Source organism: Mustela erminea, chromosome 3 (assembly GCF_009829155.1).
Source record: "Mustela erminea isolate mMusErm1 chromosome 3, mMusErm1.Pri, whole genome shotgun sequence".
Classification (NCBI taxonomy): domain Eukaryota; kingdom Metazoa; phylum Chordata; class Mammalia; order Carnivora; family Mustelidae; genus Mustela; species Mustela erminea.
Genome location: NC_045616.1, coordinates 155,351,099 through 155,367,155, shown reverse-complemented (window position 1 = coordinate 155,367,155; position 16,057 = coordinate 155,351,099). Strand labels below are relative to the sequence as shown.

Sequence of the window (16,057 nt, the reverse complement as noted above, 5' to 3'; positions counted from 1 at the left end):
AAGCAAAAAAGAAAGGGACATCTGGGTGGCTCACTCATTAAGCATCTGACTTTGGCTCAGGTCATGATCCCAGGGTCCTGGGATCAAGCCCCGCAGCCCTGCATCGGGCTCTCCTGCTTCTCCCTCTCCCACTCCCCCTGCTTGTGTTCTCTCTCTCACTGTATCTCTCTCTGTCAAATAAAGAAAATCTTCAAAAAAAATCTTCAAAAAAAAAAAAAAAGAAGATATTTAGTTCCCTGCATCCTTCCTTAATAGGGCTTATTAAAATCATTGTGTGGATGAAGTCGCTGAGGCTGGGTCAGTCTAGGCAATTAGGCCATTGCAACAAGGTTCATAAACAGTGGAGAAAGAATTCAGCTCAGCATAATCTGATAGACCACACGTTTGATTTGTCCATTCTTTTTTTTTTTTTTAAAGATTTTGTTCATTTATTTGACAGACAGAGATCACAAGTAGGCAGAGAGGCAGGCAGAGAGAGAGGAGGAAGCAGGCTCCCTGCTGAACAGAGAGTCTGACGTGGGGCTCGATCCCAGGACCCTGGGATCATGACCTGAGCCGAAGTCAGAAGCTTTAACCCACTGAGCCACCCAGGTGCCCTATGATTTGTCCATTCTTAATGGCAACCATTTCCTGCTTCTTCTTACAGCAAAACTTTTCAAAAAGGCGCTACTGCCTTAGGTGGTCCATTCTTGGCCTTTCCCACGCTCCCCATCTCACTGAAATTGATCTTGACCAGGTCCTAATGACTTCCATGTTAGCATTTCCAACAGTTAGCAGTCCTGATTTATCGTCCGTCTTTAAAGCAGTATTGAACATGCCTGACAGATCCGTCCTGAAATCCTCTCTTCTTGGCAGTTGTGACTTAAAGGCTCGAATGGTTTACTTTTCATTCCCTTTTGTGGGCTCCTTTCTTTGGCTTCACTGTTAAATCTTAGAATGCTACATTCCTAGACCACTGGCACCTTGACTTCTGCATCTGTCCTTTCAGAGGTTAGACACAAGACAGTGTTTGAAATTACCTGGATTTTATTTCCTTGCTTACTGGTTTACTGTCTCCCCACGCCAGTACATAAGCACCGTGAGTCACAAGGGAAGGATGTAGCGGGTGTTTTCCGGAGGGAAGCACGGGTGGATGGGAGGATGCGTGGAAGGCGGGAGGGAGACAGGAAGGAAGGGAGTGTGAGACAGACATAAACTTTAATCCCCTCTTCCTGGGAAAACTGGGACCTGACAGGTAAGGAGGGGCTGTGGACTGAGGACCTTTTCTGAGAAAGCTTAGTGCTGGCTGTCCTCACTTTGCCTCCCACTGCATTCCATTTGGTAGGCCAATCTACATCAGAATTGTTGACTCCAAGTATTCTCATGGCCCTGACCCTACTGAATCCTAGGATCAACTAAATTAAAGAGAAGGGCCAGGCGATGCTAGCTGTGAGTATAAATCCTGCACAGGACAACTAAATCACGCTGGATTTAACCACCATCTCATCGAGCAGGGATCCCAAAATTCACAGAGGCAGAGTGAGATGAACGTGATCAAGCTCATGGTAGCAGGGCCCCTTTAACAGGTGTTTCTGAGAAGCCCACAGTTGAGCATCTGGCCGTGATTTCAGTCACAGCAGCTTGTCACGCAGAGGACTCTAGGAGGCCTCATTTAGTTTCCTTTGAGTCCTGGCTGATGCTGGGTAGACTGACCTAAAATTGTGGCCCTTGTAGTTTTGACTGGCTTCATCCAGTGCCAACTCATCAGCCACCACGCCTCTGGACTTCCCTGGTCGTATGGGCAGCCCTGATCTCCACTGATCCTCAGCGCTCTGGGGGGGAAGCTGTGCTATTTCATCCGCCATATGCCGGGGCTCAACACCTAGCAGTCTGCGATAAACAGACTTAATGCAGTCAGGATTTCTGTCTAGGAGAAATGCTAACGATGGTAACGATGTGCATTTCACCATGGAACGGTGTGATTGTATCAACCCAAAGAAATAAAGGAAAAGGAATTATAACGTTGTGCGATTTGGTTTATAGTTTACTTAATGTAATTTTCATTGTTTTCCTATTTTCTGTATTTTCTATTTCAATTCATGGAGAAGGAGACGTATGCTACTTTGAATGCTCAAGCAGATGATGTACTTACTGCCACTTTGAAATACAATAAATATTTATATCAAGGGAAAATTGGGCTTTCCAGAAAAAGGAGACAAAGGCTTTTCTTTCAAAATTAAAATGGCCATACATTTTTTAGTGTTATTTACTTTCCCGCAGTATTTTTAACTTTGTCCTGCATGCCCCCCCAGAATCTCAATGCCAAATAAATCCTATCTTAACATCACGTTGCCTACCAGAAGACTCTTCTTTCTAACTGAGCCTTCCGTGATTATGCCTGAGCAATTTATTTAATCTACCTAAGCCTCTGTTTCTTCCCTGTCATTCTTATAATGGAATAAGGGTTTTCCTGAAGACGAATGAAAGAATCCAGGTCAGGCATTCAGCCCAGTGCTTAACTCACAGTAAATGCTCAGTCCATGGCCATCATCATCCTCTCTACCATCACCACTCGACACATATCTTCTTCTTCTTCTAAAGATTTATTTATTTATTTTAGAGAGAGTGGGAGGGACAGAGCACGAACAGGAGGGGCCGAGGGAGAGAGAATCTCAAGCAGACTCCCAACCGAGCGTGGAGCTAGACGCGGGACTCGACCTCACGACCCAGAGATCACTATCTGAGCGGAAACCAAGAATCAGATGCTTAACCGACTGCACCGCCGAGGCGTCTCACCATTCAGCACATACTTAATCAACACTTACTATGAACTTCCTTAGCATTCTTCAAAGGAGCCGGTCACATATTACCAGTAATCTGGTTGCGACAGTCTATGGAAGAAATTAGGTATTCAGTAAATGGACTTTGTACATGAGTTTTGGTCATGATTCATTCGCTTTGTAGTTCCACTGAGGCAAAGATCATGTTGCATCCCTTCTGAGGCAGGGCATAGTGTTGGGGACAGAAAATACAATGGATCTCACTGAATGAATGGCGCATAGCCAATGTGAAACATCCATTAGGGAATGATGAAGAAAGCGACATATTCCATTACAATGACAAGTGACACTGGATCCACTCCCAATAAGAATAATTTATAAAGTCTCCTTTTTTGCCCTATACTGATAACTGATTACATGTATAAAGGATGCTGCTATAACCTGAAGTCTTTCCAGTTGTATGAGATGAGTTTACATGGCAATGTTAAGGTGAGTGTACTGCTGGCTCATAATACTGGCATCAAGACTGTGAAAATTAAAAAAAAAAAATTAAATATTAAATGGATAGGTAAATGTTAAAGAAAGTCGTCTCTTTATCATTGTCATTCAAACAGAGTTTTGATTCTGTGTGTGTTGGAATAAAGATTATAAAATTTGCATGACAGACTGAGGGAGGTATAATTTATTACTCCATCTCCAAACTATGTGGTTGGAGAGAAAGGGCTCTGGGTAGGAAGTTCTAGGAATTCATCTGTAGAGTCTTGACTTCATAATTTTGGATAAGTCACCTCATATCCAGGAATTCATTTTCTTCTGAAACCTGTCAGTGACTTCCAATTATAAAACCCCCAGTTTCCAATAATAACCATCATTATAATCTGGTGTTTTGCTAGCATCACCCTCTGGAAGCACTTGCCACAGACTACAATCAACTCTCTTCTCCATCTTAGAATTCAACATTCTATCCAGGCTCTGTCTGCAGGGAGACCATATCAAATCAGCACTCACCACGAGGATTCCCTGCAGCCGGCCAAGTCCTTCTCCGTGTGAATGAGATTCTCATGCAGTCTAAAGATACCATTAACCCGTACTTCCAGATGATTCCCGCCACCACCTACTTGTGACAAGATGGCCGACAGAGTCAGAGCAGGTATCAGATGGCATTATCCAGGACTAATTATATCCTGTTTCTCCACAGACACAGGCACAGGCACCACTCTTGGATGATAAAGGTGCAGGCAGAAATTTCTCAGCATAAGAACGCAATAAATACTATTGTAATGTAGAGAAATGCACATACATTTTAATTACTTTAAAAATCAAGTTTCTGTGGAAAAGCTATGACATTTTCAAGGTACATGGTCCAACCTCTCTGATATGAGGAAGTTACAGTGGCGCTATCAGGATTGATGATACGCAGTGACCGGCATGTCACTTGCTATGAACATGTAGCTTCAAAAAACACAACTGGTACTAATTTCACTTAATCCACAAATGCTAGTTCTGTTCAAAAGTAAACAGACAACACAATTATGAAGGATGACACACGTTTTCCCCCAAATTTGCCCTAGCTCTAAAGCAAATCATTCTACAGTATCTGAATGGTGTTAATTTCAAATCACGTAAGATTGTTTTTTAAGGGGCTTATTTATGGTTTCTATTTGGAGTTGTTTCTATGCCTTTGAAAAATAATTTCCCAGTAGACATAAATGTATAGAGTATATCTTGGAGATATAATTATATAACCATCAATCCCTCAACAATTAATGATCCTTACCCTTACTACCCAACACAGGATATTTCAACCCACTATTTCTATTTTAACACTCTATTTCAAGGTAATTCCAAACCTACAAAAGGGCATTTCTCAGCCATTCACAGATTTTGTGGTTCGGGTGCCGAGAACCGCAGACTACAAATCCACATATCTTGAGAGAGGAACCAGTGACAATTCCAGGCCATCTACCAAGGGGCTGTAATGAGAAGAATGGACGGGTCCATTCTCTGGTGTCTGAAAAGATCCAGTGTGTAGAAGGCGTCCCGCCTCGGTGGGCTACACACTCTCTCCACCTCCATGGCCAACCCGCACCTGCTCTCTGTCTCTCCATCTGCCTCTTTCTCTCCTCTCTCCCTCTCTTTCTCCGTCTGTCTGTCTGTAGGCTCCTTCCTCCTCCCCCTCCCCCTTTCTCTCCACTATCCGGCTGGAATGTTTCCTCTTCACTTACCCAAATCCTACCCACTTTCCCATGGCTAGGACCACGGACTCAGCTCTAGATCGGCTGTCCTTGGACAAGGTCGGCACACACTGCCTCCCCTTGTTGTGAACGGAGGGTCCAGATCGCCTGCGCTGAGCATGTCCCTTTTCACCAGGCTCACCGGCTGCACACAGGCCAGGCCTACACCCATGCCCCAGAGTCCGGGGGCTTTCATCTCTGTTATTGTCACAGTGATTCTCCAGCAAATTAATGCCCTGGTTATACAAGGTCAGCCATGTTTAAAAAGTGATCCTCATCAATCACGACAGGCAGAGACTTTAAATCAGTGGAGGGCTAGCTCCTTTGGTAACTGTCTCAGATAAAGCAAAGATGACAGACAGGAGAAGCTGAAAAGCCCCGTTAGAGATTCCGAACTCTAACCCCTTCCCTGCCCTGGCATCCCGCCCTGCACGAACCCCGGTCAGGGTCCTCACCTTCCCACAGTCCCTCTGCCTGACCCGCTACTAGTTCAGGAACTCAGTCACAACGCCTGCCCTTTCACCTTCTAACAAAACCAAGTCATTTTAATGCTTTTTTTGACTTATTCCACCCAGATTTCCACCCAAACACGCTAAGGCATTAAACAAAAAGTATTCTTGCTGTGAGCTGTGGAATGCAAAGCTTTTGTTCTCTGGCTCACAGAATTTCAAGCCTCAGCAAACAGAGGGTTTTTATTGTTGTTCTGGGTCTAGAAGGACCAGCGAAATGACCCTACAGTCCTTGAGGCTTTAGTAAGGCTGGGTTGGTGGGGAGCCAACAGTGCTGTGGCAGGTGTGGAGAATCCTGGGCACAAGTGTCTCTTCTACAAAGCCCTCTCCAGAGGATTTTAGGCAATTTTAGGCAGACTGGTCCTAGAGGTGAATTGGGGGTAGCTGGGGGGTGGGGAGTATAGCTTCTGTCTGTTTTCTTAAGTTTCTCTCCCAGGTTGGGGGGGGGGGGTTCTTTTCTCAACAAAGCAGCTACACACTTGAGCAAAATTATTGCCCATAACATAATAAACATAGCACAGACATTCTCTGATGGCAATACACACTAGAACTTGAATCGTACATCAAATTATGTGTGCAGAATCAATTCATTTTGCAAACCTATCTCTGTTTCCCGTCCTGTGAAGGGAGCAGAGGAACAAACAAGCAAGACGGCCATGGTTGTCTTTTTGCCTACATCCTCTCTAGGCTGTGTTCCTTGATCCGTGGCTGACAATGCCGAGAATTCTCTAAATGATATTATTTGACACAGGGTTTAAACAGGATATGTAACTGATTGTAATCTAGAAAAAAGCAGGATGTCTAATGAAGCTAGAAGTGGTTTCTGTGCTTATCGTAAGATGACCTTTGCCCAGGGAGACTGAGGAACCCACTGATGGTCCCAACTTCCTTGTGAGAGATACATTAGTGACAGTGACGACCTTCATGCTTTTTAGTTACAGTCAAACATCTACAAGATAGAATGGTGTATCAAAGGAGATTTTTCAAACTCGGCCCAAGTTGTAGCACTTAGAGCACAATTACCAATGTGAGTTGTTTACCGGATGATCGCTTCTCAGTGACTGCTGAATTACCAGCCGGAAACTGCCTCTCCAGATCTCCCCCGGCGCCAGGTGGCTCCTGCCGACACGTGCGATATTTCGGAGTGAAATCGACACACAGCACAAATGGATTCCCTGTCTTTTTGAACTGGGGAGAAAGATTTTCAAATTAAAAACCTACATTGTATTTGATTTTCCCCAAGAATTTAGGAAGAGGTTCAGCTTGAAAATTTTGATTTAAGATCCCAGGCTTTGTAGAAAAGGTCACCCCAAATTCTGTCACCTCACTATGAGGGACCAGAAAGATCAAGAGCTGGAGGGACAGCAGTACGGTCACGAGCTGCGTGTGTCTCCAAAGACTTGTCCAGAGCGACCAGCAGCTGCCTGCTGCTTGGGTGGGAAAAGGCCTGACGGTCAGACGCCGCTCTGGGCAATTGGCACACAGGCTGCAAAAGGCTGTGCCTTCCGGTGAAATCAACCAGCCGTACTCCCTCTAGCTCGCCATACACCATGCTCTCCGAACAGAGCTCCCCCTTCATACACGCTAGAGCTGAGTCCTCAAAAACAGCTCTGCTCCTCAGGAACTATGGTCATCCCTGTTTCATCCATAAGAAAACTAAGGTACAAAGGTACACACAGAAATACCATTTGAGAGGCGCTTCGGTGGCATTGCTGGTGGGGCGACTGACTCTTGGTTTAGGCCAGGTTGTGATCTCCAGGTCGTGAGATCGTCCCTGTCCCTTTCCCCAGGCTCACTCTCTGTCTCTCTCGAAACATGAATCTTTTTAGAAAAAGAAATACCATTTGAACTAGCAATTGCCACTTGTAGGTATACTCAAATAAAAAGAACAACAAAAAAAAGGAGTGCAGAGACTCAAACCGATACTTGTACACCTATGTTCATGGAGACTAAGTTATTCACAGTAGCCAATAGGTAGAAACAATGCAAACATTCATCAACAGGTGGCCAGATAAACAAAATGTGGTCTTTTCAGGGAATGGAATATTATTCAGCCTGAAAAAGGAATGCTATTCTGATATATGCTACAACCATGGGTGAACCTTGAAGAAATCATGTTAAATGAAATAAGTAAGTCACAGAAAGACAGATATATAATTCCATTTACATGAGGTACCTAGAAGAGTCAAATTCATAGAGATTGAAAGTAGAATAGAGATTACTAAGGCTAGGGGAGAGCAGAATAGGGAATTGTTATGTAATGGGCACAGAGCTTCAGTTTTAAAGGATGAGAATGTTCTAGAAATGGAGAAGGGTGTGAGTGTACTTAATGAAACTGAATTGTACTCTCTAACATGTTTGCGTGGCAAGTTTTAGTTATGTCTATCTTCCCACAATAGAATAAAAGAAAGAAGACAACTAGTGCACCCAGAGGTAGAACGTTATGCTCCCGTCATTAGGTTGTAGAGGGCAGAGCTTGGGCTGGAGCTCAGGCAGCCTGGTGCCAGAGGTCATGTTCTTAGACACGAACCTACCGGACTCCCCCATCTGCCCCAGGTCTGTCATCAGTGCTGGCTATGGGATGGACTGAGAGACACACACAAGGCACAGGCGGCCGGCTACCACTCACAATGGTACACCTGCCCAGCCTCGACTAAAATTGAAAAGAATGCCTGCAAGTATGGCCTTGGTTCCTGTCCTTGGCTCTCACCCTCCTTCCCACCCACCTCTAAGGTCTTTCTGAACTTGTCTTACTTCAGCTAATACCCTAAATCTGCAGGTTCTAAAGATGACCTTCCTTATTTATTGCATGTTTCACTTAAAATCAGTAGGAACTCTGATGGAGTCAGGGGCCATTCCACCAACACCTCCTTCTACGATACTCCACTATGCATCTGTGGGACATTCTAATGTGTTCCGTTAGTTATAGTTTGTCATCAAGAACTCTGTCACTGGATGACATTCTTCTAAGCCACCACGTCCCCCTGTTTAACATATCATGTAAGCTTGTCTTCTAAATCTCACTGTATTCTCTTAAACAAGAGAGGATGACCTTATGCTTTGTGTTTCCTGAGGCAGTTAGGGGAACAGTGGACACAGAAACACACACTCAACATTTGCATTAGGAATGTCTTCCTAACAGGTGCCCTAGGGCGTCGTGTAGATAGTCACCACAGTTTATGACGTGGTTACCAACAGAATTCTCTAAAAGTAAACAAACTAGGATAATATCATAACATAGTAATATTAACAGATAATGGTTAAAAAAAAAAAAAAACAACTCAGGGATGCCTGGGTGGCTCAGTCAGTTAAGCCACTGCCTTCAGCTCAGGTCATGATCCCAGGATTCTGGAATCGAGTCCCACGTTGGGCTCCCTGCTCAGCAGGAAGCCTTCTTCTCTCTCTCTCTGCCTCTGCCTGCCATTCTACCTGCTTGTGCGCTCTCTCTCTCTCTCTCTGACAAATAAATAAATAAAATCTTTAAAAAAAAGAATAAAAAAAAAAAACCCCACTCACTGGGGGCATACATACAAAGAAAGGCACATGTAATAGCTCCCAGGGGACTTATCAATCACTATCATTTTCACAATTGGTCTCTAAACCCAGGCATCTCATCCAGGGCTCAGGAAGAATGGATGTATTGTTACTCCTGCAACTGTACTCGGTGTCAAATGACAACATCATCCATCAAGGAGGCATCCCTGATAAATTCAAGCCCAGCCTGCCTTGGGCTGTATGCACAAAGGCTTTCTGCAACGCGCAGATTATTCTCCGAGTCTCAAAGCCTTGCTCTTACAGAGTGATTTGCCAGCTTTCCATCTGTATACTTACTTTGGGTTCATCAGGGGAAACACAGCAACCCAAGAAATGCGGAGTTGTTATTCCCAATAGTTCATTTGAAAAATGAAATTTCTGATTCAGTACATTCAGGAGTTAGTCCTCCACGTTTGGAGATTTTAGAAAGTCAAAGTAATTGACTCTGCTGACGCTAGCAGCCACACGAGGCCACCTCCCCGCTGATGATAAGAAGGGTCCTCATGGCCCCACCAGTCTCAGGGCAGATCAGGACTGACAGAAGGCAATGCCTGCCACATCTGAGTGTCATCTCCTATCCAGCAGGTACGTCCATGCTCACTTCCTGTAGGGTCCTAGGGTTTGGCACCAGTGTATAGCTGGACAGAGCTAGCAGAAGGCTAGCCGAGGACAAAGTACATGCTGACTCCCTGCGACCTCCCCATTCCCCCAGCTCCTGGGTGGGATGTGTGTGACGTTCTTCCGGGGAACCTTCTTCACGTTAGGGTTTTGCTACAGGGAAAACCAACCCCAGCTTGATAACGGCAAGGCCTCCAGGATCCCGAGGGTTTTCCTTATGCAAGTCCTCTTGGACACCTCCCTTTGTCCTTAACCTCCCCCGCCCCCATCATATATACTCAATTGCTCCTCACAACCGCTTTGTTGCTCTTTCTGCCCACAGGTCTTGCCCCTGTGCTTTAATAAAACCACCGTTTAGCACCAAAGACGCCTCAAGAATTCGTTCTTGGCCGTCGGCTCTGGGCCTCTGGACCTTACCCACCAAACCTCACCTACATTCCAAAACTACATCACAACTCTATCACTACGTAGAGTATGCCTTTGGCTTCCGGAGACACAACTGGGTTTCTGATCCTCGGACAAGAGGGAGGCAGCAGACCTGTGCTGACATCAACATCAGAGAAGGGATGAAAGCATTTGAGAAGAGAAACCTCAGGCTCGCCCTCTGCTAATCTGGGCAGAGAGGTGCTTGCTGTAAATGGCGATGCAGAAAAGAAGGAAGGATGCCTGGCCATATCTGCAGTCACCGGCTGAGAGATCTGGAGAAGGAAGGGTTGCCTCTCTGCGTCCCAAAGCAGACGGAAATCAAGGCTTGACTTGTTTCCATTCATTTCCATTCTAGGGCCTTTCCAAGTGAAAGTGGGAATGTTAATTATGAACACACCATCAAAGGAGGGAATGATGCTTAGCCTGAATATTCTATCAGGTGTGTAAAAACAGATTTTTTTTTTTTTTAAAGGAGATATCGTTACATTTGAGAATGCTAGCAAACTATCTCATTTCTGTTAAAAAAAACAAATGCTCTGTAAAGGCCAAAGTCTTCTTTCAATGAAGTGCATTTCATTTGTAGATATTTTAAAAAAAGGAGATAAAAAAGAAGGGAAATTCTTCTATAGTTCATAAATAAAAAATATACACTATGGTTCTACATAATTCCAGCCAACTCTGATCTATTTTTAACTCTGCCTTGGTGCTCAAGAGAAACTTACAGAGAAAAAATGCTTCAATAAAAAGCAATATCCTCACGGGAGCATAATCAAATAAAGCTTAGTTTGGAAGCCGGTTTTGTAGTCTCCTAAATACTAAGCATGCAATGGATTTACCAGATCTTTAGCAAAACCATGAATATGAATGGGGACTTCTGAGTTAACCCAAGATTATGCAGATAGCTCCAGCTTTATTCAGAGCAAAATTTCAAATAGATTCAGAAATATTTTCATAAAAAAGGGTGGTAAAGAGATTAATGGTATTTTCAAACAATCTAAAATTGCAGATTTGAAAGATCTGGCTTTGGTTTATTGTCTTTAAAAGCGCCCAGAACAATATGCACTTAGGTATCTAGAACATAATTATCAAAATCCTTTTGTTCTGATAACTCCATCAATCCTATATTATTTAGAAATAGTAATTTATCTTGAAAATTACACACTATCTGCTGTAATTCTCCTTTTTAAAGTTAAACTCTAAGCTACACTGCACCTTGGGGTCCCCTTAGTTTTAGATACCAAAATGTTTCTACTAAATGGGCATCCTAGATTCTCCTAGACTACAATAGTTCTTTTAGTTTTAACTTCCTGAGTGCCCACCACAAAGTTTTCTTTATCAAAGCAGTGGGCACGATTCCAGCTTGGAAGGACACGTGAGATGGGAATTCTAGAATGGCTCGTAATATCTTAAAGACGTGCTATCTATACCAGTTGAAAGACTGAAGGATTCTTTTGATCAATATCAGTATCAGGCGTTTAGAAATGGGTGCGAGATAAATAATCCTGTTGCCACACATCTCACATGGTTTAAGGTAATCCAGTTTTAGACCCAATTTGGCCTCATATTCAAGCATCAGTTGCCCAGGAGACACAGAAGTCACAAAGCCTGTGTCTGTGGCTTGGGGGAGTATCCCCTTCTTTGCTTTCAGGCCTGGGGGTCACCACTTCCCAGGAGAGAGAGATTCACTGCAAGACTGACACAGCAGCATTCCTGTGGCAGAGATGGCCATTGTCCAAATGAGCCCAAGAGACCGAATCCTCAGGAGCTGGGGAAGTGTGGGATCCACAGGGCTTCAGATCTCAAGCCCTGAGCCCTGAGCCCTGCATTCCAAGGTCTACAGTGAACAGTTTTCCAGAATCTGACACCCCCGGCACAAAGTGGTAGCATGTGTATTTTGACCTTCCTCATCTCATCCATGACTACCTGTCTCCAGCACCCCTTTTCTATCAGCAAAATCCATTATTATGGTACCCATATTTGGTATCCATATTTGGAGGGCCTGGTGACTGACCATTCCTAGATTAGGCACTCCTGATTGGGGTTCTTAATTGCTAATTACCCAAACCTAGGGTGAAAAACTAAGTTAACTTGCAAACACACACAATCAGCACCCTGCTTACACTGAAGTCACTTTAAGATAAATTAGTCTACAGACAATATAATGCATGGCTTTCTCTCCTGCAAACAATGAAAATAATATCCTGCAGACATAACCATCATTACTGGCTTACTCCAGCCGGAGGAGGAGAAGGGATGGAAAACATTGGTACCTTGTTGGAACAGTACGTTCTACTTTTACAAAAAGGGATCAATCCAGGGGGGCTCGGTCTAGGATGGATGACAGAACTGTGTCCAAAAGAGCAAGGCTGGCCACGGAAAATGGGAGTAGGGCCCTGGCAGCAGTGTAGGAACAAAGGCAACAAGAGGGGGACTAAATAAACTCATCAAATCTAGGTGGGTAGGGAAGGGGAAGTGAGGGCCAACAGAGTGAACTCAAACAGTCAGGGTGAGCCATGGTTATGGTGGATTCTTTTTTACCATCAAGTAGTAAATATTAATTATTAAACTGAGATAACCCAGAAAAAAAAAGAATAAAATAAAAACCAAACGAAGACAACACTCATCAGTTTAGCCATTTTTAAAAAGCAATTTCTACACCCAACATGGAGCTCGAACATGACCTCAAGACCAAGAGTTGCATGCCCTCCTAAGTGGGCCAGCCAGGTGCCCCGACATTTATCATTTTGAGATGTGCTTTTCCAGTCTTTTTTTCCTATGAATATTTTACACAGTTGACTTATTGAACATAGAAATATTCTGTTGTTTTCACCAAAGATTACAACCAGTATCATTTAATGGTGATTTTGGTCACTGATTTGGCTTGTCTGCTAAATAAACCAGTGACATTACTGTCAAACAGAACTGACTGTAGTAGGTTCCCCAGTGCTCTGCCCAGATGCCCTGTAGGAAGGACCTGTTCTACTCTCCCAGCTGCTGGGAAAGTAGCTGCCAGATCGCGCTCCACTGTCGGGCCCCCCCCGCCCCAGTGGGAGTTCAACTGCCCCCCAGTGGGAGTCCAACTGCAGTCCAGCTCTCTTCCTTTCTGCGTCCCCTGGCTGGCTGACCACGGGGATCTACGGTTCAGCCCTCTTGCCCCAAGTAAGCCCTACAGCTCCCCCCTAGGCTGATCAGGGCCTTGGATGTGGCTGTACCACAGCCAACTTCTCCATCTGCCCAGTTCTTTTTCCTTCCCTTCCCCACCTTTCCCTTGCCCCCTGCAGCCCGGACACCAGCAGCTCCCCCAGTACGCCTCTTCCATGTTACCCTTCATACTGGAGTCAGCCTCCCAGGGAACCCAACCCGAAAGATACGCATTTATTAGAAAAACAAGATTTTTAATCTCCAACTATTTTGGGGATAGCATTCAACAAGACAATTCCAATTTTTAAATTTCAAAAGACTCTTTTAAAATCAAAAAGATTTATAGAACTTTGATCTATACACCAAACTTTTATTAAGTTACTAAGCATCTACTATAGAGAATCCACCTTCCGAGATACTGAAAATGCATATTCCTTGCCTGTAGAGTCTATGGAGATTACTGGTGTGGGGTGTGTGTGTGTGTGTTTGTGTGTTGTGTGGCACACCATGTGTGTTCTAGGCGCATATGTGAGGTGAAGTGAGTAGTCTATAAAGGACAGAACAATTTAAAAAATGGGATGAAATTGGTGAAATGAACAGGAAGAAAAGTACTGTATAAAAATATTTCATTCTATCATTCCAAATAATTTCTAGAGTCTCACAAAACAAAAGAAAATCAAGAAGGGGCTTGAGGAAAATGAATATCTAGCTCAAGAAATAAAACTACAAGTAATATTTCACAAAATAAATTTTTAGGTTATCAAGAAAGAATCTGAGGCTGAAGCGAAAGATATCCTCCAGCCCCGCAAGGTTTGCTTTTTTCTCCACTGATGGGAAAAAAAAAAAAAAAGAAGAAGAAGGGGGATGGAAAAGCTTTTGAAGTAGTCATTTCGCACAAAAGGAGTATGTAATTCAGAGGAAAAGAGGAAATTATGTTAGCAATTAATGCCTCTTTATGAAATGATAAGGCAATTAGTAGAAACTTTAACACCAGCCACTAGTGTTTACAAGAAGTGGCAGCCCCAGGGGGCTGAGAAGAGGAAAGGCGGAAATCCAAGTTCACAAAGACACTTGGAGCTAAGAGGAGTCAAAAAGAGCTCACGTTCACATGCATAATAGGTCACCTATCTTTTCTAAAATATTGAATTACATTAATTTTTGCATCAAATGTAAGACTTTTAATACCTAGATAGACAAGCATCTTTAATAGGAAACACATGATAGGGAGCGCTCATATTTCTGAGTCATCAGTTAATGGCCTAATAAGATAAATCATGCTCAGGGTGGGTTCTAGGGGGACTTGGCTTCAGTGATTCCTTCCACCTGGGGTAGGACTCGGTGGCCTATAGCTACCCCAGGGAAAACACGTTTTCCTGGCAGATCCATCAGGAATCATGGGTAAAAGCCAGTGGCTCCGAAGGTGGTGAGCACTCTTTGGCCTTGACCGCATCTCAGAGGTCTAGGAGGAGCCAGGAGGCCGAGAAGCACCTTTACAGTTAAGCCTTGACACCCAACACAACTCCCCTCTCCCCGGTGGCCTTGAACTTCCTCTACTGTGCAAAGACCTCCCCTTCCCACCGCCACACCCTCTCCTAAGGCAGTTCCTCTACTTTGGCTTCATGGAGATATTAGTGTTACCGATGGCAACTTCGCTCACACTCGGCTGTGTGTTCACATTACCCCAGATTTGACTCTCTGGGTCTAACAAGCTCCTGAGGGATGATATTCCTGGGCCTGGCACCTCCATTTGAGGTGGGGTTAGCAGTCTGGACTGTAGGGACAGGAGGTTTGCACATCATTACAGAGACATCCAGGAATTCACACTGGGACCAAGAAGGAAAGCATTCACAGCATGCTGGCTTCTGCACAACAGTGAATTTTACAGGATCATTTTTACCCAAACAGGCCTCTCCCTTACACTGTGCTCCAAATCAATGCCACCCTTTTTTCGCAAATGCAGGAGTGCAAAAACAGCCTTTGCCTCCCATTGTTTCCAGTCTGCAAACCAGTTCATTTTCCTTAGTTAATTCGATGAGTACTGATCATCTTTGGAAAAACTGAAAATCCCAAGGTTTTTGCATATAACCGTGGACATCCAAAGTTTCCCCAGTTTTTGGCAGGGTAACAGTGCATTTCATAGAATAGGAGGCAGAGATCCTCACGGGTTCTAACAACCATTTAAAATATGAGTCTCAGGCTCCTTGTGCAAAAATGGAAGCAAGACCTCCCTGTTTAGAAGGTCATTATCAGAATAAAGTGAGTTGAAGTATGGGGACGTGTTCGTGAACTAAAGATTCTAAGAAACTCATAAGCTGGCTTTTCCTCGAAGACTTCTGTGACAACTGATTCTCTTCTTTCGTTACTGAAGTTAATAATAGTAATAATAATAATAATAATAATAATAGTAAAATTGCATTTACTTCTAATGGAACATTAGTTAATTTATACTGATTTAAGATGCAACAGGAATTCTAATAAAATGATTTCGCTAAACTATATTACCTTGTCCAAGAACCGGCCTACAATACGGTATAAAATGTTTTTCAAAGTACCCCAAACACCCCACGCTCTAGTGTGCATGTCAGCACTATGGTATATTTTCTTCTCAAATTTGTTTGTTTCCTGTACATATTTATCCCTATAGGTAGCATCATGCTGAGTGTAAAATTTCTTGCCCTCCTTTCTTTACTCTTCATGATAACATGAGCATTTTCTACAGGTGTAATCTTGTGAGAAGCAGCTTTTTTCCTTGTTTATTCCTTGAATATTTATAGATATTTATAGATTGAAAGAAAACGAAAAGCATTACTGTGTCTGTAATCTCACAGAATATTAT

The 16,057-nt window shown here is 43.7% G+C and overlaps 1 protein-coding gene across 4 annotated transcripts in view; it reads right to left on the bottom strand.

Annotated features, from left to right (window-relative positions):
• Positions 1-16,057, bottom strand: part of CTNND2 (catenin delta 2) — a 901,368-nt gene that overhangs the window by 525,194 nt on the left and 360,117 nt on the right. The window lies entirely within an intron of this gene.